The 24901-nt window shown below is 42.4% G+C and overlaps 2 long non-coding RNA genes across 3 annotated transcripts; both read right to left on the bottom strand.

Moving 5' to 3' along the window:
- Positions 1-420: 420 nt before the first annotated feature.
- LOC106824212 (uncharacterized) lies at positions 421-9856 on the bottom strand. Its single transcript, XR_006519019.2, has 4 exons — positions 7008-9856; positions 5384-5506; positions 4254-4515; positions 421-3543 (listed from the first exon to the last, which is right to left on the bottom strand). It is a non-coding gene; the product is annotated as an uncharacterized lncRNA (long non-coding RNA).
- Positions 9857-11478: 1622 nt separating this feature from the next.
- On the bottom strand, positions 11479-24541 carry LOC139041733 (uncharacterized). 2 transcript variants are annotated; one of them, XR_011497494.1, is made up of 4 exons: positions 24347-24541; positions 18040-18184; positions 13208-13382; positions 11479-11635 (listed from the first exon to the last, which is right to left on the bottom strand). It is a non-coding gene; the product is annotated as an uncharacterized lncRNA (long non-coding RNA). The 2 variants fall into 2 exon arrangements; XR_011497495.1 differs by lacking the exon at positions 18040-18184.
- Between the last annotated feature and the right edge of the window lie 360 nt (positions 24542-24901).

The raw sequence follows: 24901 nt of genomic DNA, 5'->3' as shown, positions 1-24901 counted from the left end.
CCTACCCCCTTCCCCTATGGTAACCACCAGTCCAATATCCAATGCTATGTGGGTTTTTCGGTCGTTGTTTTTATCTTCTATTTATGATTGAGATCATATAGTATTTGACTTTCTTGGCTGGAGAAGCTTCCATGTGTGCTTAGTTCTTGACGAGGCTCCGATCAGGTGACGGCAAAGATCACTGTGCATAGTCCTCTCTCAGAATACTCTGCGTGGGTCTGAATGCCGCAGAGAAGCAAATGCAGTTTGCTCTGATCGTCACTTGCAAAGGGATATGTTGGGTTCTGGGATATTTTGCTTTCTTGTTATCCATGAGCATCCGGTAAAGCTTGACCCTAGTGGCACTGAGGTGACGTTGAAGGGAGCAGATGGTTCCCTTCTCTACTATTAATTCGCCCATGGACATTGAGTGAGGCTGGTGCTTGGGGGCGGGGGCAGGCTGTGTGTGTGGAAGGAGGGACACGTAGATGGTGGGCATCAGGAGTGGTGTTGGTATTTTGCAATCTGGCCAGCTTTCTTTTTATTTAATTGAGGTAAAATTCACATAACATAAATTAATTTCACCAATTCAAAGTGTACACTTCAGTGGCATTAAGATCATGCACAGTGTTAGGCAACCGTCCCCACTATCTAGTTCCAGAACATTTTCTCATCACCCAAAAAAGACACCACAAAGAGACTCTGGTTCTGGTCATTTCATATAAATGGAGTCATACAGTATGTGGCTTTGGCCTGCTATTGCCTTGAAAAATTTATTCGTTTATTTCATAAGTTCCTCGTCATTTCCTACTATCTACACAGCCCAGGGGCTGGGGGCTGTATGAGCGACAAAAAGAAAAAGAGAGAGATTTGTCCTGCCCTCCGGGTGCTGACAGTGTGATTAGGAAGATCAAATCAAATCCAGACTAATGCCAGGCATTATTTTGTCAGGTCCCCAAACGGCTCACTTTTCTCATTTGTTTTCTCTAAAATCTGGAGGACAAAAGTTGAATACGCATCACAATATAAATTAAGGATGGCTCTTTTATTGTTGGGAGAAATCTCATTTGAAAGTAAGAGTAAAAAGTTTTATTTAATCACCCTGGTTAAACGCCTCTCGACTAAATTTACTAGCACTTTCCTTCATTTGACTAAATAGCTAAGGTATGAATAGTAGAAAATTGCGGACATTTTTGTGTCCTAAGGCAATTAAGACAATGCCATGTCCTTGCACAGGTAGAAATGGACTTTTCTTATTCAACACAGTCCTTAGAATTCAAAACGAATCTAGAATCTGTGGAACAGACCTCATACTTATGGTTTAAACCCCATCTTGAAAGTGTTTAGTTTTTCTCTTTTGTAAATTCTAATTTTATTGTAAGATTAATCTAAAATCTAAGAAGAATTTAATGTATGAGAAATTAAAACCACATTCATGACCATGTTTAGGGGTAAAGACACATTGAGAAAAGGTTGGTTTAAAAGAAGAAACAACAAAAACACATTTATCTCTCCATTTACACAGTCATCTTTACAATCCTTTAGATTTGTGGGGGGTTTGTAAATGCTATATAAATCTGAATGTAATCAAAGTATGCTGGTTTTCATTTTTTAGTAAGAAGCATCTTTGAATTCAAATTAGGAGAAAAACAAAATCATTAACAATGACACAAAGATGTAGGCCCCAGATCCTCTTGTGATTTTGTTCCTTAATCCTTTCATGCAAGAGTGATACTAAAGCAAGGTGCAGAATTATTATTATTTTGGGTGGTGTGGCTATTACATTAAAAATGAGCATCTGAACATGAAGCTATTTGTAAGGCTCAGTGGATTATGCTGAATCCACAATAACCCATGGTCATCTCTAGAGACCACTGATGAGCAGGGACCTGAGCTTGGATGTTGTGAAAGCTGATTTTCTTTTCTCAGGAAGCTTTCTTCAAACTTGATTGATGAGTTATGTGATTAGAACTCAAACTTCTCGTTCATCAGTAAATGGTTATTTGAATCTATTTTTCCCTACTAGACTCATCAAAGAGTGGAAAGGAATGATTTTATGTTCAATGCATACATTCAGCAAGTAGAAAAGAAACCCCCTGGCCTTTGGCCTGAGTAGTTTACAATCTTTAAAAAAAGAAAGATTTGATCACTTCAAGTGTTTGTGTCACACTGATATTCTGAATGGTCTAGAGCCTTGGTCCTCAAAGCAAGATCCCCAGACCCACAGCCATCAGCATCCCCTGGGAAGTTGCCCCTGCCCCAGTTCTGGCATGTGGCCCAGCAATTTGTATTTTCATATGCCCTCCAGGGAATTTTAAAGCATGTTGAAATTTGAGAACTCTAAGGCAATTTGGATTCTCCAAAGCATTCGTTTTTTCAACAGACATTACAGTGTACACTTCAGTGGGTTTAGTACATTCGCACAGTTGTGCCACCATCACCACAATCTAATTCCAGAACATTTTTATCACCCCAGTAGGAAACCCAGTGCCCAAGTGGTCATTCCCTATTCTCCCCTCCCCCAGCCCCTGGCAGCCACTAATCTACTTTCTGTCTCTATAGATTTGCTTATTCTGGACATTTCAAATAAATGAAATCATATAATATGTGGTATGTTGTGACTGGCTTCCTTTCACTTAACATTTTCAAGTGTCATGCATGTTCTAGCATCTATCAGAACTTCATTCCTCTTTATGGTGGAATAATATCCCATTGTATGGATATACCACTTTCTGTTATCCATTCATCAGTTGGACATTTGGGCTGTTTCCACCTTTTAGCTATTATGAGTAATTCTGCTGTGGACATTTGTGCACAAGTTCTTGTGAGGACCCAGATTCTGATTTATTTGGGTCTAGGGTAGTGTCCACAGTCTTGGTATCTTTCAGAAACTCCCCCAGGTGGTTCTCATGTGCAGTGAGGGCTGAGAACCACTGGTTTAGAAGCTTATTACTCAACGCGTGGCCCATGGGCCTGCAGCACAGCATCGCCAGGGAGCTATAAATGTGGGCTCTCATGCCCACCCAGACCCACTGAACCAGAACCCACGTTCTGACAAGATCTCTTCACATGCTCAGTGAACTGTGAGAGGCACTGGTTTAGAGAGCTGCTCTGGTCCTTATCTACCAAGCGTGATGTTGTTCCTCTGACAAAATTCACACTGAACTCCAGATGTGAAATTTATTAGGGACAGCCTTTATCCCCTGCACACAATTCCATACAAAGTTGGGGAGAGAGAGTGTCATCTGAGCCTCCACCGTGTCCCCAGTGCCCAGAACAGTACACGTGTAAAGCAGGTGAGATAAAGATTCATCAAATGGAAACTCCAGTGAGCACCTGAACCCTGTGGGATGTCCAGTGTGCTTTAAGTGAACCAGCGCCCAAAGAGGACGAGCTCCAGCGCCCTGGGGTGGCAGGGTCTATGTGATCTTAGCACGTTAATCACACTCTCCGGATGGGGTTGTGCACGTGGCTCCTCACAGGCTGAGTGAAAATCAGATGATTTCAGCACTGGGGGTGGTAACTGGGACCAGTTGAGTCGTGTCCCCTCCCCAACCCAAGAACCTGGAAAGAAAAATAAGGATTTGTCTCTGAGAGTTAAACTCTCAGATAAACACAGAAGAATCTGTAGACATCTGCAAAGTTACTTTAGTCAGAAACAGGAGACCCGGGCCTGAGCCTTGACTGAGAGGATCAACCTGGCAGAGAAAGACGAGGAAATCTGAGGAGGGCTCGAGCGGTGTGGAGGACAGAAGGGGCAGTGACAGAGGAGCCAGGGGGTGCTGACTGGCCTGTCCCTCCCCCGGCTGAATCACGTATTTTTTGTTTGGTGCTACAGTGTTTTCAAAAACAGAATTTGTTGCGACATTTAAAAGTCAAAGGATTTCACTTCTAAATCCTGTCTCTTTGTTTTTCTGGAAAAGCTGGACGCCTTTGGCCTGCCTTTCTACAGCGATCCTGGGCTGCAGCTGCATGGGATGACCCCTTCACAGGGGCCAGTGCTCTCCATCCTGCCTCCTGAGCCCCTCAGCCTGCCCATTTCACTCATTATCAAGTCTGCCTGGCTCTGTGGGCATCTGAGTTTGTGTCCCTGGAGAGGGGAGAGGACGTTAAACAGATGACAGCTCTAGCTGTGAAGACACTGGCTTCTGGCCACATAACCAAGTCTTTCTGACATTGACTAGTGTGAGTCTGTCTGCCCCTAAGACTGCTCCCCATCTGACTGAGTCCCTTTCCTGACTCTCCATTTCACACAGAGCCTGGGCAGCATGTACCTGAGGTGCGGGTGGTGGTGACAGTGGCTGTGGTTGTCATCATGTGGGTGCTCCTGCCAGGAACAGTGGCTGCTGGGCCCTGTGGCTTTCCTTGGTCCTTCTCGTGTCTCTTTGGAAAGGGCCAGCCACCAGCTTTGGAAGCTGCCACAGACACTTCAGATTTTCTGGATTCCGAGGGCCCCTCTCAGGTTCCTCTGTTTGCCCTCCAAGGGTCTTGGCATGTCTCGGCCACTCCTCAGAGCTGGGAAGGGCTCTGGGGACCCTGGTGGATAGGCATGAACAAACTTTACTCTGCTTCCAGGCCTCAGCCAAAACTGAGGGCGACTCTTCCCCCTTTTGTATTGCAGGTACCACCTCTTGCTGCAAATTAAAACAGACATTGTCGTCCATGGCCGACTGCTCTGCTCCTTTTCAGGTGCTGCCTCCCTGGGTGCCTGTATCGTTCAAGGTGAGTGTGGCCGCAGCTGCCCACCCCCACCATTGCACTGGACTGTAGGGCTCTGGCTGTTCAGCCTCCCTCCTGCCCGACCTGTGCCCATCCTGCCCGTGTCCATCATTTGAGGCCAGGCAGGGCTGGGGACTTAGCAACAGAGCCCTACTCACCTTCCCTCTGAAGCCAGTGGGGTCCTGGGGAAGGCTGAGCTGGGATGGTCACAGAGGCCTCTGCAAGAGCAAGAGGGCCTCAAGGCCCCGTGGTGGAGCTCAGAGTCTCTCTTTCAAATGGGATGGAATGTGTGACTTTATAAGAAGCTCTGAAGGGACATGGGGTGTTCTGTGCTCTGAGCTCCAGCCACCAGCTGTGGGCCTAATGGGTATATTGATGAGGGAAAGTATGTCCAGGGAGATAGGTGTCAAACAGGTGTCATTTCAGACATTTGAAATGAAGTGTCAAAGCATTATATATATATATACGTATTCATAGGTGTATTATGTGGACATATGTGTACATGGACGCTGTGTTTCATTCCTCAGCTTTTCTAGCCACCCGGCATGGAGAGGAGAGCACCGGGTCACAGTCTGTTGTACCTCGGTTTGAAGCTTACTTCTCATTTCCTGGTGATTTCACAGCAGACAAATTATTTAAGCTCCTAAGTTTCAGTTTCTTCATATATTAAATGGAGTGATCCTACCTCCTTCACTGCCATGTGAAGATTTCGTGAGGCTCATTTTCAGGGTTCAACGAGCCCCAGAGGGTGGGGCAGTGGGAAACAGCAACCGCCTATGACCCAGGGTGGGCTTCTGGATGTTTCCACCTGTAAGAAAAAGCTGTTTAATGGAAAAGCCGGAGGCAGCACATTGCCATGAGGATGGCCCATATGTAAAGTACTGTACGTGTATTTCCTTTATATTTGAATCTCCATCAAAATACCCAAAAGATGTCAGTCGATAAATATTAATATATCTCTTACCCTCAATTAGGTATTTACATTTTCAAAGATGGCTCTTTTTAAATTAATTAATTATTTATTTATTGCAGTAACATTGGATTATAACATTATATAATTTTCAGGTGTACATCGGAACATATTTCAAATTCTGTGTAGATTACATCTGGTAGATTACCACCCAAAGACTAATTACAATCCATCAAAGAGGGCTCTTAAAGACCAAACGGTCTTTAATGCCCAAGTAATGATTCTGTAACAGTAAAACTTGAAGCATCATGAGTAATCCAACAACTTTATTGGACAAAGGAAGCAGTTTCTTCTGAAACTAACCCTGACTATTACCTTCCCAAACACTTAAGAAACAGTCTTTGTTGATTAAGATAGTAGTGGCTTACTGGCTGTCCAGTCACCATATCAAACACATTTCTCACCATTTTAACACAAATTATTACATCATTATAAGCTTATCCAGTGGATTTAGTTAACTAAGTTTCTTCTAAGTGAGTTTACACAAAGCCTCACTCTTGAGAATCTCAAATAAAACAAGAAACACACATCTCTTGGTCACCCACTCTAGTTATTGTATGGTGCTAGATGCTGGGAACACTAAGAAATATAAGACAATAAGACATGGTTCCTGTCCTGAAGGAGTTTGCACGGTCAAAACAAAAATAAGTAGTAAAGCAAATCATCATGTGGCCTGTATAAATCTCCACAACAATGCAGTAACACACTCACCAGAATTACTGGTTTCCCACTGCATTTAGAATAAAGACAAGACTTCTTCACAGGCCCTCTGAAAACCCATATGCCCTATGTGACAGCCTTTCTCTGCCATAAGTCCACTTGCTCTCTCTGCTCCAGAGATACTACCCATCTTTCAGTCCCTTGTTCTTACCATATGCCCTCCCACCACAGGGCCTTTGAACAGGCCTTTTCCTGAGCCTAGAAGGCTCTTCATTGCCCTTTCTCTCTAGAGAATTCCTTTTCATAATCAAAACTCAGATCAGTTGTCACCTCCCACCCCCATTATATGCTTTCATTGCCCTCATATGCCTATCCTTCTTGGTATTTTTCACTGTAGCAAATCCTTTACTCATTACATAATTATTTAATTAACATATTTCTCTCTACTCAAAGCTCCATGAGGCAAGGATCATGTCTATGTTTGCTTGTCATTGAATCACTAATGCTTAGCATATAATAGGGCCTCAATAGATATTTGTCTGAATAAACAGGTGAATGAATGAATATGTGGACTTATATAAATAAGTTAATCCATATCTTTTTTATTTGATAATAATCATTTAATATATAGTTATTAAAAGTTTCAAGTTCACTCAGCAAATATTTATAAAATCCCTACCATGTCCCGTCACTCTGCTGGCGCTGAACATGGAGATGAAGACACTGTCCCTGTCCTTGCTGCCCCCTGAGAGAGACAGATGAGTAAACAAATAATTACAACACGACACACACTGTAGGTAAGAGAAATCCAGAGTGCGATGAGAGCACAGAGGCAAGAATTAACTCTGCCTCAGGAAGCGGCAGACAGACTTCTAAGGAGGTGGCCTTTGAGCTCTTGAAGAAGAAATAGAAGTGCAATAGGCAAACTAGTGAGAGAAGGCATTCCATGCAGAAGATGGAATGTGAAAAAAGTCAACAGTTTTGAAGAGCTTGCTACATCCTGGAAGAGCGGATAGTGAGGCACCACTGTGCCCGACAGTGTGTGGGAAGGGAATGACTTGAGATGGGGTAGAAACTGTGGGCTGAGGTGAAGAGACGAGGACACGATAAATCTGAGGTTAGAACAACATACCCAAGTGGGACTGAAAAGCAGTTAGTGGGACGTACAGAACAGAAGTTGGGGAAGGTGATCAGAAAGAGAGAAAAGCCTTCACGGGAATGATGGGGGATGCGTGGGAATTAGGGACTCCGATCTCTGGTCTCCTTTTCAAAATCATACTTCATAGGACAGTGTTTCCCACACTTCCCTAAGGACAACAGTCACATGGCTGTTAAAATGCATATTCCAGGGACATATCCCAACCCCCCTGAATCAGCATCCCCAAAGGAGAAGCCTGGAAATCTAATGTTTAACCAACACCCCAGGTAACTCTTAGTATCAGGGAAGCTGGAGAAACATTTCCGAAGGGAACTCCCATTCCTCCCTCAGGTGAGCTCAGCATCCCTTCCCAGCTCTGTCTGTTCACCTGTCAGGGATGCGGCTGTCCAAGAAAACATCAACTTCCACTAACAACTTACATAATGACCTTTTCCCCTAATATAATGATCAAACACAACTGTGCTACCACAGGGAAAATAAGGGGTAGACAGCATATCTTTGGAGAACTGCACATACTACTGGAGGAAAATTTCAGCCATTTATGCTCAAAAGGTAGGGAAACCGGATGCTGTGCAGAAGGAAGAATGCCTATGAACTTCCTCCATGTGTGCAGAGGCTGCGGGTGATTTGTTAGGCCTCTACATCCATTTGCTTCTCCCCAAGTGACTAACAATCAATTAAATCACCAGTTGAGGTCCCAAGAGCTGTGTGGCCGACTACAGAACAAATGAAATTCTTTCAGAACTTAGTTGTTGGGCTTTTCACTGACAGAGAATGCAGAAAGGATGTATACACATCACACAGCCAGTCTGAGTTTATCTCACCCCGTCTTGAGCAACTAAAGTCCTTGAGCAACTAAAGACTCAAGAAGCCAGTGTGATAGTGCACGCGAAAGGAACTGGCAAAGGCGTAGTAGACTGAACCCAGTGTCAGTTTTCCTTCATTTCTATTCTGCCAGCTTGGCAGAAGTTTATGTCAGATTAGCCATCGTTCTTTGAGACTATTTCAGCTCTGGTTCACCTATAATTTTTCCTTTATCTTCAAGCAAGTTTAATATTAAAGGTTTGTTTCCCTTTAAATTCCAAAGCCCTTATTCTGTGTGAATGAGACAGTGAGGTTCAGCTCTGGGCATTTTAGTTTTGATCCTTTACTATGTGCGTATAACAGAAACTATAAATGTATTCATATTCAGAAGCTATGAATGTGTTGTCTTTTAATGACTGCTTTAATTCAGTTTCAATTACTCAAATGCAACAAAAGTGTTATCAGTTGAGATTATTTCTGTGGCAAGTAACAGAAAAGCTATTCAACTGGCTTAAACAATTAAAGGAATTTACTGGCTCCTGTATCTGAGAAGTCCATAGGATTTTCATGGCTTGGTCCAGGCATGGTTTGGTCCAGGCACTGGCTCAATTTTTCTGCAGTTCTCTCAGTTCTGTCTGCCTTCAGATGTTGGCTTTGTTCTTGGGCTGGCCTCATAAAATGACTGCCAGCAGCATTCATGGTGGCTCTGTATTCATATCCAAGGGCAGAGCAAAGGCCAAGGCCAGCTTGTAGAACCATCATACAAAAGTCCCAAGCCTCGCTCTGATTGGACCACTCGGATACACCCTCTGTAGCTACGGGCATGCTGTGCTCTGATTGGCTTACACCGTGTCAATCACTATGACAAGAAAATGGGATTATTCTGAGTGGCTTAAACCAAGCAGGGGCCCTCCTCTGGATCTGAAGACAAGTTTCACCCCTCTTAAACTTCACGGTTGTCACTCAAGGAAGCTGAAATGGATGTTAGAGGAACAATTTCAGTGTCTGCTACAATTAAACAATATTTTTTAGCAATTTAAATTTAGTACAGTATTCCTAAATGCCTATTTTTCTTTTTGAAATTATCGTTTATTTCACTACATTGAACTCTTTCCAAATGCAACATACTTCAGCATCCAAGGGCAATGATTGGCTGCGAGTCATCTAACACAAGACAAGACATTAGCAAAAATTTCAGGACACCCAGGTCAGTGGTGGTCTTATTTCTTATTCTTTCTCTCTCTCCACTTTCCCTTATTTTTCTCTCCCTCTATTTTCTTGCTAGCTTTTCCTTTTTCTCACTTCTTTCCTTCCATCTACAGTCCTCTTTTTCTTTTCTTAATATGCCTTTGAATACATGCAAACACAACAGGATGTGAGCTTAGACATTTCCTCACATCTCACAATTTTAGCTAAAGACTCAAAGCCTTTGAAACAGTGACAGTATCCTCCTAGGGAGACACTAGACACAGCCTCCCAGGAATTATTAAAAGGGGCCAAACATGGCCAGTCCCATTGCCTAGTGGTTAAATTCAGCACACTCTGCTTTGGTGGGCCGGGTTCGATTCCTGGGCACAGACCTACATCACTCGTTGGCAGCCATGATGTGGTGGGGTCCCACATACAAAATAGAAGAAGACTCACACAGATTTTAGCTCAGGGTGAATCTCCTTCAAAAAAAAAAAAAGGAGGTGAGGAAGACAAAGTCCTAAAGAAAAGTTAGTCGTGGGAACATTTTTTTAAAGTTTTACCACATTTTAATGTAAAGAAAAAAGCTATTTCCTAATTGTACCCTACTGAATTCAGTTTATGTAATAAACTTACTATACGAATGCAAAGCATCATGTATGTATCTTCAACATACTTTCTGTGAACACACCTAAATAATGCATCAGTCATGTCCTCCAGGAAACAGGGAATGTTCAAAGAGAGCGACTGAGGAGTTTACACAGATGTGGGCAGGGCTAAGGGGTAAGGAACCAAACAAAGATGGCAAATCCCTGAGCTAGCAACAACTGGGAGCCCTTAGCACCCCTATGCCTGCAGGGAGACAGGGGAGGGAGTGGCTGCCCGAGCCCAGAGAGGGATGGAGCTGAGCTTCTCTCTGATCTGCTGGCACCTCAGACATCAGGCGGCAGGGAAGGTGCTGGACACAGAGCAGGATGGAGACGGGTGAAAAGCCCATTGGGGTTGGTAAGTGGCAGATGTTCAGCACATATAATATATTTCAATTTCTAAATTCTGACAAATGTAATTGTTATATAGATGACTCAAATTACATAAGACTGATGATAAAGTAGAATTTCCCCATTGAGTCTCCTGGCAAAAATGGAATTATATTCCTCAAGGAGAAAAAATTAACCTCAGGCCAATGAAATTAGCCTTAAGAGTATAAATAATGTATTTACACACAAATAGTATTCACCTAAAATGAATACAGAGAATCATATGATAAAAATTAATCACCAAAACAAATCTGCAAATAAAAATGCTGAAAATGAAAGCTGAAGACACCGCGACCCCATGTGAGCTCAGAAATGGAGGCCACAGCCTCAGCCCACCTCACCCACATGGACACGTCTGCACAGACCATTAAAGTACCGGCTCTTTTCACATCTTTGCTAAGACAGACCCTCAATGCTGTATTTTTTGACATCTGAAGTCTAAAATCATGACAAAATCATCTATACTCCTAGGAAAACAGAAAGCTTAGTCCTTATTAATATCTCAAAGAATCACTGTTTGCATTCTTATTTTGTGAATTTAAAATGGGCCACTTAAACTTTCCATGTCTTTGTTCTTCTCACTGATGAGATAGGGAAGTGAGATTTGTTCAACTCTGTCCTCAACCTGCCCCCTAGTTAGTTCCCACATTCCAATCATCTCAGTCTCTGTCTCTTTCTAAATTCAACTCAGCACAGAGTTCTGTGTTCTGCTATTCCTCTGGAAAGTTTCTTCCCTGTCCCCACAACACACACACACACACACACACACACACACACACACACACATGCACACACACATGCAACACACTCCCACTCCTATCATTGTCCACGGAAATCCTTCAAGGTCTAGTTTAAATTTTAATATCTTCTCTCAACCCCTCGCTAATCTCGCCCTGTACCCCACTCCCCACCCCCAGTCTGGCCAGTACAATTGAACATCCTCTCTCCTCTGCTCACCTAGCACTCAGTCTCCAAACTGCAGAATGGTCCTCATCCCCTATCTTACAGTTAGCTTTTCTGGTGAACATCTTCCCGTCAGATTGTTCGATCTTGGAGGCAGAAACAGTGCCATTTATCTCTGTATCTCCAGCAGCAGAGGAAGAAGGTTCATAATTTATGCTGAAAGAAAGAAAAAAAATCTGAAAAGGTTTTCAAGGTGTCTTAAAGGTTTTGTAAGCAATAGAAATAACCCCCACGCCCTCCCCTCTGCTCCACTGTTATATCGGGGCCAAGCCACAAGGAGACAGATGGTGGACATCTGGGCTGCCCGCTTCGAAACTGGCTTCCCGCTTGACCCAGAAATCAGGTCAAGGCCCAGAATCCCTTTAAGATAAATATAAGAGCAATGATAATAAATTAAAACCTCCTTTTGCCACTTAATTCTTAGACAAGTTCTATAGGTCAAGTTAAAATGTGAAGTAGTCAGGAATACAGACACAACATTTGGTTTTTATAATGGCACAAGTACCCCCCTGTGCTGCTGTCAAGATATCCAGTGCCATTCAGGTTTGGAGGACCGCCTTGCACATTTGGGATACTTCTAAATCAAGCAGCGAAAGGCTATACTGTGTATCATTTAACACCTTCATGGCAAATTCGTTTAGGGCTTCCATGTGCCAGATGATACTTTTGATTCCTAATTGGGGAAACAAAATTGAGGCAAGGTGATCATACCAGTGGAAGACAGAATGGGTCCAGCATTGTCATAGGTTGGGTCAGTTAGCAGGAAGAGATAGAATGAGTGTAGTTCTACCTTGCATCCAGACGAAGTCTAGAGTGCATCGTCCAATCCATCCAGGTGGCAGCCAAGGCCATAAGTTGGAGGCACGAAGCCACTGAGTGCCATTAGGGGCTAACCAATGTACGCTGGACCATCTATCCCAGTGAGTCCCAAACCATAGTATTTTTTTTTAAGGCTATGATATAAGAACATATATAATGGGGAATTTGTCCCATAGGTTGGGTGCTATTAGGCCATGTATCACAAGTGTGATTGGTTTGTTCCCAACACAGAGTGGCCTTTTGACTCAGTTGACCACTAGTAGGAGTGAGCCAAATATATTCATCCCAAATTTGATATAATCTATCCTGTGTGTATTGGTAGGTTGGGGACTTTACCTTTGGAACTCATTGTTTATGATCCATCTGTGACAATGAGAATTTAGTTAGTATTTGGGCAGTAGAGTTGAAGGAAAAGGTTTGATTGTGGCCAGGGAACTTCCAGGTACAAGAGACTGACAGCCACAAGGAGACATTATGATTAGTAAAAGATGAATCTTGTAGAAGAGAAGAGCTAGAATCTAATACCCATGAATGTGTACTATAGCTTCTACTGAAACATAATCTTTTGCTCTAAAATCACCCTCATTTTTACAAAAGATAGTTAAATTAAGATTAACTGGTTTGCAAAATAAGTGTAGCTTCAATAAAACTTGGTCCAATTATTTACGTAAGTGCAGCAAGTATAGCAATTGCTCATACAAGCTTTTTAAAATCTGCTTTGCTGGAACTTTTTATATAATCTCAGATTGAACTTTAAAGGCCTCTCAAGGCCAGAAAAGCCCAGCCAAGTACTTGCCATCAGATTTTGCCTGCAGTACCTACAGATTTGGGTGGGTTTCTCTTTTCGAGGTCCCCCAAAATGTTTCGAGGTTCCTTGCACCTGCCAGATAAGTGAGCTTCCTTACTTACCAGGTAAGATTGCTGGAATCTCTGTAAACAAGGTGCCAGGCCAATATTTCCAAGTGGCTTTATTCCAGAAAGTCCAATCTGTGTTCCTGAAAAGCTGTCTTGTCATATCTGAGCCTGTATGTTTCTCTCAAATACGGCATTCCAGTCAAAGCCTTGGTAATATAACCAATGTGTCCTGTTATAAGAAGAACAGATTCTTATTGAAGTTATGCAAATAACTATATTGCCACAAAATAACTATCCTCACTCACAAAGTTTCCAAATTCTGGAGGGAACAGGTAGGGAGAAAAAGATAAATGTTTCAGTTCTGCTCATAAAGGTATAATTTCACCAAATTGCTGTAAGTCATAGTTAGCATAAAAGAAAAGAGAAAAAGATTTCCTTAAATCTGAGAAAACAAAACATCAAAAAAATCAACAATATTTCAAGCAAAAGTCATAAAAAATTATAATCATCCTCATCAGTTCATACAGTCCTGTATAATCGATTCTTGATCTTCATCTTCTGTTAGCAGTTTTATGAGGCCATCAGTTTCTCCGTCAGAATTCTGTAATTTCTTACCCAGTTCAGTTTTATGATCTGAAAGTTTATCAGAAACTTGTATTCTAGAATCCTGTGTCAGAATTCTTTCCATGAATTTCTCTGGAGATGAAACATATATGCAAAAGCAAAAAGCATCAGAGTAAAACAGCAACTATCTGCAAATGACAAAAGACTCAAAAGGGCAATTGACAAAGAAACTTGGCTACTTCTGTGACATACAACACTTCAAGACAATAACTGGAATTATGACTGCTAACCAGGACAGATCAGAATTTTAGGAATGTTATATAATTTTAAAACACCTATATCAACAGCATTCACCCACATAATGCCACCTAAGAAAAGTTATCATCACTTATTTAACAATGCTTCCCACGTAATTTAGTAGACAAAATAAGCCCAATTAGTTTAGTATTTTCCTCCTTAGAGGAAGAGAGAGCAAACTTCTTTGAGAAGTCTCAGGGGCCCTCTGAAAATCCTCAGAGAAATTTTCTTCCTTCTACCAGGTCAAAAGAAAGCCTTCATTCAGGATTTGAATTTTTTTTTGAGGGAGAAGCTTCTCAAAAATATCAAAAGTTTTTAAAACATTTGTTCAAATAGGAAAAAATGCTCACTGTGAAACATGGTCAGTATATATTCAAAATGACAACAGAAACAGTCAGAAAATCTTAGAGAGAAATCAGTCCTTCTGAACATAGGAAACTATTTTAACAAAACATAGTTTTTCTGTCTTTTGGGTAGACTTAGAGGTAAAGGAAAGCCTTTTGTCACCTCTTCATCAAGAGCAGAGCAAAAGGTCAAGAAAATTGTCCTTTTCAGAGATGGAACCAAATTTTAATTTCTGTACCAGCTTATCAAAACTCAATTACTTAATTGGATTTACTTTAATCTTAGCCAACTTGACCAGGCATAAAACTCCCTTCTGAATTTCTCTTTCACAACTTTCTTTTTACATTCAGAATTTATCCCATGCTTTCTTTCTTCCCTTCTGGTACTTTAGGACAAATTTATCTTTCTTAACCCAACAAACAAAAATCTTTCCATTCTTTATAGCTTCTTTACTGAAAACATACATTTTACTTTCCTTCAACACAGAGCTGTTTTCCTTAGTAATTTCCAGTAGCTTTAATTACATATATTAATTACAATTTTAGACTCTATTAAAAACTAAAAGGGTAAGCAATTACAAATTGTCTTTTATATCAGCATTCTAAGCACTTTTCATAATTTCTAGAAACATGCCACTTCACAGTAGTAAAACACAGGTATGTTTGCTAGCAGACCCAAACATCCTTTAGCCTCTCTAGAATAAGAAGCCAAAAATAGATAACTTAGATCCATTTAGCAATAACGTTTCAGTGTTCTATCCCATCCACAACTGACCCAACTACTCAACAGATTTTTATCATTTCACTTAAGTTGGCAAAACTCTAAAATTTTAAGTTACCAAAAAGAATTTGGAAGCTGTTTTTTCCCCAGGTATACAGACCATAAAACATAATTATTGCACCCAAAAACTCTTACGCATTTTCATCTATCCAAATCATTTGTTTCCAACAATTATATTCAGATTACCCATGAAAATTTCATGAGACATTAGACAAAATTAGCTATCATTTAAAGCTGTTATTTTCCTGATGAATTTCTAACAGACAACATGAGCTTATTTGACACGTAAACCCAGGCTACATGTCTGCATCATATCCAAATACCCACGTCTCTGAGGACAAGCCTATTTCAATCAAATCAACAACTTACACAAGCTTTTGTTTACCAAAGATTAATTTATATCACGTTAACTTGAAAGACATTGGGTTAATTTCTATCACATTTTGAATTTATGTAAGTGCTTACTTTAAGGCAATTAAACAGAGCTCTTAATTTTGGCCATACCATCCAGAGGTAAAATATCACACATATATAACAAACATATAGACACACATGCACAGAGTCTCGACAGCCGTTGCTTAAAAATTACTGCCAAGAATCAGATACAGTAATACAAAGCTCAGCAGTTATGAATCCAAATTTTGTTTTAAGCCTTTTTACCAATATTTGTGAAGATACTCAAGATGCTATATTTTTGGCAAGGGCACACTTATGGCCATTTTTTCCTTTTTCCCTTTTTTCTTCTCTCAGTCTTAGGAATTAGTGATGGGCTAGATAATCCCCAGAGGATTTGCAAGCTCTTTGAGATAAAGGAAAGGAGTGGAACCTGAACCACCTCTAGAGCTTCTTTTCCAGCCTTACAAGGATTTTCCAAGGACAGTTGCTCTGGATTTCTCAGAAATTGGGTTGCAACTCAGATGACATTATAGGTTGATCTACCTGTCCAACTACATCATAAAGGCACAGAGAAACCCCTCACCCCTCAAGTTTTCTCCAAGATGGAGTTTCTGGGGCATACTCCATCCAGTTGAAAGTGTTTTCAAATAGTTAAAATGCACCCAAGGGGTGAGTCTCTGGGGATATTTGGGGCATTCCCTATGGTAGTAAAGCCGGTGTCTGACCAACAGTGCCTGGAGAAGGGTGCAGAGCCCGACTGCAGGTGTCAATGTGGCTATAAGATTTAGTCAAGTCCTGCTCTACCAGGGCACTTAGTCCCTAAGCCAGCACAAGGCAAGCCAGGGAAGCAAGAGGAAAAGGCCTGGAGCTGGCTGGGGGCTGGGGCTCCCAGCACCCGGGTTGAGAGTTAAGTCCCTGGCAAAAGATTTTCAACTTTTCAATCTTATAGAAGGTCCAGGTTCTGCTCAGGTCCAGCCTGAACTTAACCTCGACTTGGTGACAACAGAGGAAGTGACTAATGAAACAGGCAAAGCAAGGGAAAGAAGAGATCAGGCCTCTCCCTCATAGCCTCTTCTCAAGGGTTATCAAGATAAGAGTCACACAACAGTTTCATGCTGGGGCACAAAACCCCAGCAAGACAGTTCACAGAATGAATCACAGGTTTCCTATCTGCATAAACTACTCAGTAGGTGACTAAAATACTCAAACAGTCAGCTGCAAAAAGAGGGCACCCTACTTAGGGTCTCCCAGGTGATCAGGCCCAGAAACCAGAGGAGGGGTTCCGAGGGATGGAGCCTTTGACTCTTTTAAATATTTGTTTGTTTCTTGGTTGCAAAGCTTAAAAGGAGGCCAAAATGGCCACTGTAACTTTAAGAGAGATGAAAGAAAAGGGTCCATTATCTTGAAATCCCCCCTGAACTTAGGGCAGCATCCTACCCGTTGTTCCTCCTGTGGGGTTTCTATAGCAAGGAGTGAGGGGTATCTCCCTGCATTGCATATCTTGTGTACCTTCCCTATTATGCCTGGCAGTAATAGGTGCCTGTTGAATCGTCCCAGAGATATAAGAATAGAGAAAAACAGTGAAAAATTTTCCACCGGTCTGGGGGATATTCTACCCATTTTCATCCCGGAGCCATTCTCCCAAGAAGGGGTTTCCATACTCAACCAAAGGTTACAGTTTGGTACTTTCCTTGAACCAGAGTCCCAGTTGGGACTTTCCCGTGGTTTGGAGTGTGGTCAGGAGCCATAGGCAGGGATCCCAATCCAGCCTCAGGAAAAGAAACCTGCCACAGGAGTCTTGGAGATTGGCGACCGTCCTAATGACTTAAGTGATTGACCCGTGCCCATATGAAATTTATGTATTGGAGAGAGGTTTAGGAAGGAATGGATTAATTCATTCTTCATCACCCTCAGGCTTAAGGTACTGATTCTCTTTGGGCTGAATGCCATGATTTGCCACATAGAGTAGCCTTGAGCAGCAAATGTGGATTCATATGGCTGTCTGAGAAGGTTCCCAATGAAGAAATGAATTTAGATTCATCCTTGAAAAAGAGGAAGGCACAGTGAAGAAAAGGGCACTTGCCAGAAGTTAAGCTCTGTGTGAGAGGCATTGTTCTAGGCCAGGACCAGCAAACAGGATTCATCTCTAACCAACTGGGAGTGACTTCTTGTAGAAAGGGTAGAGAGGTTCCTGAGATGGCTCACTGGGACTGAGTACAGTCCTGGGCTCATGGTGTCTGTCATAGACAGAGGAATGGGTGACGTGCCATAAGGTGTTGCAGGAGAGCATAGCAACATTATTGCAAGGCTTTAAGCTTAGCAAGAACAAATTACAAAATGGGTGACTGAGAAATATGCAACTTGCTGATGCTCATAAATTACTGTGTTAGATTGTTTGTGCTTTGGAATCAAAGGCCAGAAGGTAGTATCTTATCAAACATGAAGACAAGGGGCTTAAGAACACTGGGCCCTTGCAGAAACAGAAAGACGTCTGCATAACTTACCAGATTGTTTGTTCCCAGGATACTCCCCCAGAGAATGGCCTTGTGTAGAGCAGGGGTACATTGAAGGGGGGAAGATTAGAACTGCTGAGCTTTGACTTGCATATTCCTGCTGGCATGAGTTCCTACTATGCTTGTACTTTTTGGCCTGCAAATAAATACGTGGTGATCAGAGGGATGTCACCTCAGTCCTAGAGGCTGATGGTCCCCTGTCCCATTAAATAATATAGAGTACGTTGGGTCTATTATATAGATGTGTTCTGTATATTAATTCCATCTGCCCCTTCAGTTGGCTGCCTAGCTGGTCTCGGGAGCAATAAGGAACAGAGATCTGCCTTCCCTCCCAGACCAGTGAGAAAAAAAAGATGAGTGACATGCAGACTGTGCCTCAGTCCACAGCAGGAGGGAGCACCACCCCTAGGATGCCCTGAGGCTGTGTGGGCCATTCATAAGAGCAGAAGGTTGGGATTCAGAACAGAACAAATGGACCAAGTGCACATCTCTAATCTGTGGCACACAGGTAACACCTTGAAAAGTTACTTAACCTTTCCTGTTCCCATTTTCTCTCCTGTAAAATAGAAAATAAATCCAACTCATAAAGTTCTGGTGGGAATGGCATGAGATAATGTGAGTGAACTGTGAAGCCCAGTATTTGACAACACATAGTAAGAACATAGTAAGTGGTAGGGAAATAAATTTATATATTACCTATTATATAGAATACATTATATTATGTGATATCGTATGCTTTATATATGTAACATTATATATATATATAAAGCTGAGAGAATGCCTATATATATATATATGTACATTCTTTCCTCTTTCTAGGACATAGAACGGGCACAAAGTAGGAATTAAGTCTACTTGCAAGAGGCAGCAGAGGTCAGAAAAGCCCTCACAGAAGAGGAGGCCCTTAAGATGATACTTGAAAGAACAGACTCACACGCCTGCCTCACCCTGTCGTTTGGAGGACTTGGTGACGTCATTTATCTAAAGCATTTAGCACAATGTCTGCAGTCCATAAACGTTAGCTGACTCTAAATGGTTTTGTTGCTGCGTTATACTCCATGTGACCCTCTGGATCAGTCAGGGTTCTTGATGGCAAACAACAGAAACTGCCTGGCTAACCTAAGCAGAAGAGAGGGTTCATAGAAGGGTCTCAGAGAGCTCAGCGACTCCACAGGGAGCCGGCTCAGAGCAGAGATGGGAACCAAGAGAGGCCGGGCAGCTGAGGACACGCCAGGGCCAGCTCCCAGGAGCAGTCTGGTCAGGTCAAAGCCGTGGACACCACTGGAAACTCAGCACCACTGCCAACACCAAGAGTGACTCTCAGTGTCCTCGGATTTTCTACCACGCCCTCAGGATGGAACACCCTGGGTGAGAGGACCCACTGGCTGATTCCAGGTCAGACGTCCACATCTCAGCTTTCAGTGGTCATCAGGAGAAGGTATTTGGCCTCTTCAACTTCCTGAGTAAGAAGCGAGACCCTTTTCCCTAGTAAGATGCACATAGCAGGGCCTATTTTAGAAGTAGAGAGGGATTTGGATGTATCCAAAAAAAGGTTCAGCTATGCCTTAAAGAATACTGTTTTGATATAACAAGGAACATTGTATCAAAAATGTAGAAAATCATCATAGACCCCAGAAATTTCTCTTCAAAATGTAAAGTACTTAAAAATCAAAACTTTCAGGTCATCTTTAGGTATTTCATGCCAAACACTTGCCATATAGTTGGCACTCAATAAAAAATAGTGAAGTAAATATAGTCAGTACCTAAATGTGTGATGAATATTAGTCATAAATAATGATTTCTTCAAATCTTTAAAAATTGGTCTAAAACATTAATTTCTCAGTTTGAACTCATATACAGGCCATTTTGAGATGTGGGGAGATTAGTTTTGCTCCCCATTATCAAATTTGAGAGACATTTTGATCTACTGTGAGTGTGAGTATCCAGAAAGTCATCAGAGGGGAATGTGGGCTTGTGAGTTGATAGCAAAGGCTGGCTGTTGAGAGTTAGTTGATAATGGAGTAGCGAGAGAGAATTCTGATGCCCCTAAGAGATCTGCTCTGAGATTTCCAGGAACCACACAGACCTTTAGACAGAAGGCAGGAGCCAGAGAAGAGAAAACTTTCTTCAGTAGGAAAATAGCCCTCCTGCCATCAGCACTGAAACTTGCCCAGCTCTCTCCCATACCACACAAAACCCTCCCTCCCCATCTTCCCCTGCAGGTGCCGCCCTACTCCTCCCTCCCCTTGACTGTTCTTCATACTGGTTCACTTTTCTACTTCCTCACCTCCCACTCACTTCTCAGTCCACTGCAGTCTGGCTTCTCACTGCACCCCTCCACTGAAACATCACTTGCCAGGGTCACCAGTGACTTCCTTACAGCTAAACCTAATGCACACTTTTCCATCTTTGTCTCACTTGGCCTCACAGTGGCTATGGATGATGATGACTTCCTCATAGAAATACTCTCGTTACTAAACTTTCATAACTCAGTAGTCTCATGGTTTTCCTCCTGTGTGTATTCAATTGTAAGACATTGTCTTAGATTTCACAAAGGCACCCAGACTCAATAGCCCCAGAGTGAACTTGCAGTCTTTCTCTGCAGATGCTTTTCTTCCTGCTGTCTTCCTTCAAAACGAATGCCGCCCATTTGCATGGATGCGAACACTCCTTCACCTGACATAATTTCCATTTTGTTGTTGTTATTCTGGTGAGAACATTAAAGCTCTACTCTCATAGCAGCTTTCAAGCATACAACACAGCATTGTTAACTACAGCCACCATGTGTACAATAGATCTCCAGAATTTATTCATCTTATAACTGAAAGTTTGTACCCTTTGACCAGCGTTTTCCCATTTCCCCCACCTCTCAGGGCCTGACAACCACCATCTACTCTCCGTTTCTATGAGTTTCAATGTCTTTAGCTTCCACATATAACTGACATCATACAGTATTTGTCTTTCTCTGTATGACATTTCACTTGGCATAAAGCCCTCAAGGCCCAACCATATTGTCACAAATGGTAGGATTTCCTGCTTTTTTTTATGGCTGAATAATATTCTATTTAATACATAAATATATGATATATATATCATGAAAATTAACTTGAAATTGATTAAAAAGGTAAGACCTAAAACCATAAAACTTCTATTTAAAACATAGTGGGAAGCTCCTTGACAGCAGTCTTGGCAATGATTTTTTGGATATGACACCAAAAGTACAAGCAACAAAAGCAAAAATCAACAAGTGGGACTACATCAAACTGAAAAGCTCTGCACAAAAAAAGAAACTATGAACAGAGAGAAAGGCAACCTATGGAATGAGAGAAAATATTTGCAAAGCATATATCTGATAAGGGGTTAATATCCAAAATATATAAAGAACATGCAACTCAATAGCAAAAAAAACCAATCTGATTAAGAAATAGGCATTGTAACTGAATAAACATTTTTCCAAACAAGACATACAAATAGCCAACAAGTACATGGAAAGGTGCTCAGTATCATTTATCATCAGGGAAATGCAAATCAAACCCACAATGAGACGTACCCTCAGATCTGTTAGAATGGCCATTATCAAAAAAAGAAGCGCTAACAAATGCTGGCAAGGATGTGGAGAAGTGGGAACTCTGGTGCACTGTTTGTGGGAGTGTAAATTGGTGCAGCCACTATAGAAAACAGTATGGAGGTTCCTCAAAAAATTAAAAATAGAGCTAACATATAATCCAATACTCCTACCTCTGGGTAAATATCCAAAGGAGATGAAATCACTATCTTGAGATGTATCTGCACTCCCATGTTCATTGCAGCATTTTTCACGAAAGCCGAAAGATGGAAACAACCTAAGTGTCCATCTATGGATGAACAGATAAAAAAATGTGTGCGTGTGTGTGTGTGTGTGTGTGATTTTTAAGGCCTTTAATGTTTACTAAAAGCCACTGCTTGTGAGAAGCTGAGAAAAAGAAGTGAAGATTAACTGACTTCTGACAGTGGCTCTCTCTCTTCTCTCTCTCTCCAAATCCTAAGGGGTGATCCTAGTATAACTCACCCCTGAGAGGGGATGCACACTCTCCTCAGGGCCTGCCTGTACAACCTCCTTTACTGATGCCACACCCATCATGGGAATGAAAAGCCAGCTATTCCCAGGGCAAATATTGCAAGGTCTAACCCAGAAATAAAAACACAACACACAAAAGGAGCTGGATAGGGCCAAATTTATCAATATGAGTATGCTCCTTATGGACTCAGGAGCACCCCAAGTTGCATTTCATACCAATGAATATTTCTTTAATGGAATCCTGACAAACATGTTTTAAAACTCTCCATATTTCTGTTGTGCACTCATCTTTTGTGGTGACCTGAAGGAATCTGTGGTGGTGGCTCTTTGATCATGAAGTCTATTGAAATGAAATAGATGAGCACCCTACTAAGATACTTCTTAAGATATATATCCATATATATGAAATTCTGGGTCTCTCGGGCAGAAAACTAAGACAAGTCATCATAACAGGGATTCAGATCCTCTTTCCCAGTCCTTGATATATCCTACTTTATAGACAGGAGGCTTCCACTGAAGTGGAGGCTGGGTCCCTTCGACAAAATTCCTCAAAACTTAGTCACAAGTATATACAATTAATCATTCCCCAGAAGTCCCCAAGGGAGATCTGTGGCCACAAACCAATCGAATCTCCTTCAAACTGAGTCCACCGTGTGTGGTGGCATCATCGGAAGATAAGGCTGCTGCAACTACAGTCTCACTTAGGGGTGGTTCCGAAAGATGTGGTGGAAAGAAATCTCCCCAGTGGGCAGAGTCTAAGGAGGTATATTTAGGTGTTGACTTTGTGAAGAAGAGACACATCCTGAGTTTAGATTTGTCTTGATTCATGTCCAGTAGCTCAATAAGTTGACTAGTAGTAGGGAGCTAGACAAGAATAAGACTGGAAAATTGGTGACAAAAAGGTCTGGAGGAGATGTAGATGGATGGAATTGTAGGAATAGGTAGTGAATGGAGTTTACAAACGCTCAACGGAGGATAGGAAATTAGAGGGATGACAACAAGTGAGATTTGGGTATTTATTCCTTTGGCTGTCTGTGCTGAGCCATGTAACGGCCATTACAACGTTTCTCTTCCTAAGGCCACAGCTCTGATAAGGGTGGCCTTTTCTGCCAGGGTCTGGTAATATCACCTACCCTCATTATAGGCCTGGAGTGATGATGACTCCCTACCATCACTAGTTACAGGATGCCTCACTCACCCTACCCATGTTTTTATAGTCTTGTTAATCGACTCTCCTCAAGTGTCGTATTGTTTCTTGACAATTGACATCTGTTTCTTGAGGGGACCCTAATAGGTCCCCACAACAACCCTGATCATAAACTCCATAGGGGTAGGGAATTTAATCTCTCTTATTTGATGGTGCTATCCCAGGATCTAGAATGATGTCTGTTGCGCCGTAGGTTTTCCATAAATGTTTGTTAAACGAACATACGTCGTGATCACTTTCTCGCCATTAGTGACCTTTATGTTAAAGTCTATTATGATTGATTCAATATAGTTTGACCAGAATTTTTGTGCTTTTATCAGTAATTCGTTAAAGAATGACAAAGAACAATAAACGTCAGGACAAAGCAAGCAAACTTGTTATGTGCACGGAAATCCAAGATGATTAACATAAAAATTTGTTGAAACAATCAGAGAATTCAGCAAGAAACAGTGTTAATATTTAAAACCCAACAGGTTGGGGCTGGCGCGGTGGCGCAGCGGTTAAGTTCGCACGTTTCAGCTCTCGGGCCGGAGTTTGCTGGTTCAGATCCTGGGTGCAGATATAGCACCGCCTGGCACACCATGCTGTGGTAGGCATCCCATGTATAAAGTAGAGAAAGATGGGCACAATGTTAGCTCAGGGCCAGGCTTCCTCAGCAAAAAGAGGAGGACTGGCAGTAGTTAGCTCAGGGCTAATCTTCCTCATTAAAAAAAAAAAAAAAGCTTTCCTATAAAGGTCTATGCCTAGATCCCCTGTCTCCACCCCTAGTAGAACCTCCACCCTGGGCTCCAGGGGCGCTGAGACCTGGCTCAGGTGTTGGTAAATCCGGGGCTGTAAAGGGGAGAAGTTCTAATTTTACAGCTATATAATTTCAATCCTAAATACTTCAGTCGTCATGGGGTTTTTTTTTCCAAAATAAAATTTACTACATAACTCCAAAATTTTTTCACACTTCATCTAAGTAATGATAATTTTAATATTTTCAATATCCCATCCATATTCAAGTTTCCTCAATTTGTCTACAGCTGACTTACCAAAAAAAATGCTATTTCAATCGTGAGCCAATAGAGGACCACCCCTCGCGTTTGGCGGCAGAGCTCAGGTTTAACCCTTAACCTCTTCGGGCCCGGGCTCGGGCTCGGAGAGAACATCACTCCCCAGGTTCCTGACAAGCGGGGGCGCTTAAACAGCGACCTCAACGGTGGACGCGGAGGCCTACGGGAAACGTAGTCTTGACTCCTTCCGGCTCCCCGCGCGGCGCTCTGGGAAGGGGATTCCGGGCTCCCTCTGCGCATGTGCAGCCGTAGCCCCACCTCCTCCCTCGTCTTCTCCGGACTCCGCGGGAGCAGTTAGGTGCCCAGAGTCTCCTGAGAAAGTGGAGGGCGCGCCCGGGGTGAGAGTGACGGGGAGCGTTGGGGGCGGGAGTTCTCGGGTCCCCGTCGCCCCCAGCGCCGTGTGTGCGCCCGGGCGGGACCTCGGCGGGGGGCGGCCGGTGCACGACCTCGGGCTCCCGGGGCGCAGGTGCGGCGGAGCCCGTCAGGAGTGGGGCTGGGGCGTCCCGGGCGTGTGGGGACCATGTGCCCGGCTCT

The sequence above is a fragment of the Equus asinus genome, chromosome 23 (assembly GCF_041296235.1).
Source record: "Equus asinus isolate D_3611 breed Donkey chromosome 23, EquAss-T2T_v2, whole genome shotgun sequence".
In the NCBI taxonomy this organism is placed as follows: domain Eukaryota; kingdom Metazoa; phylum Chordata; class Mammalia; order Perissodactyla; family Equidae; genus Equus; species Equus asinus.
Note: the sequence above shows the minus strand (reverse complement) of the source record. Positions and strands in the feature narration are given on the sequence as shown.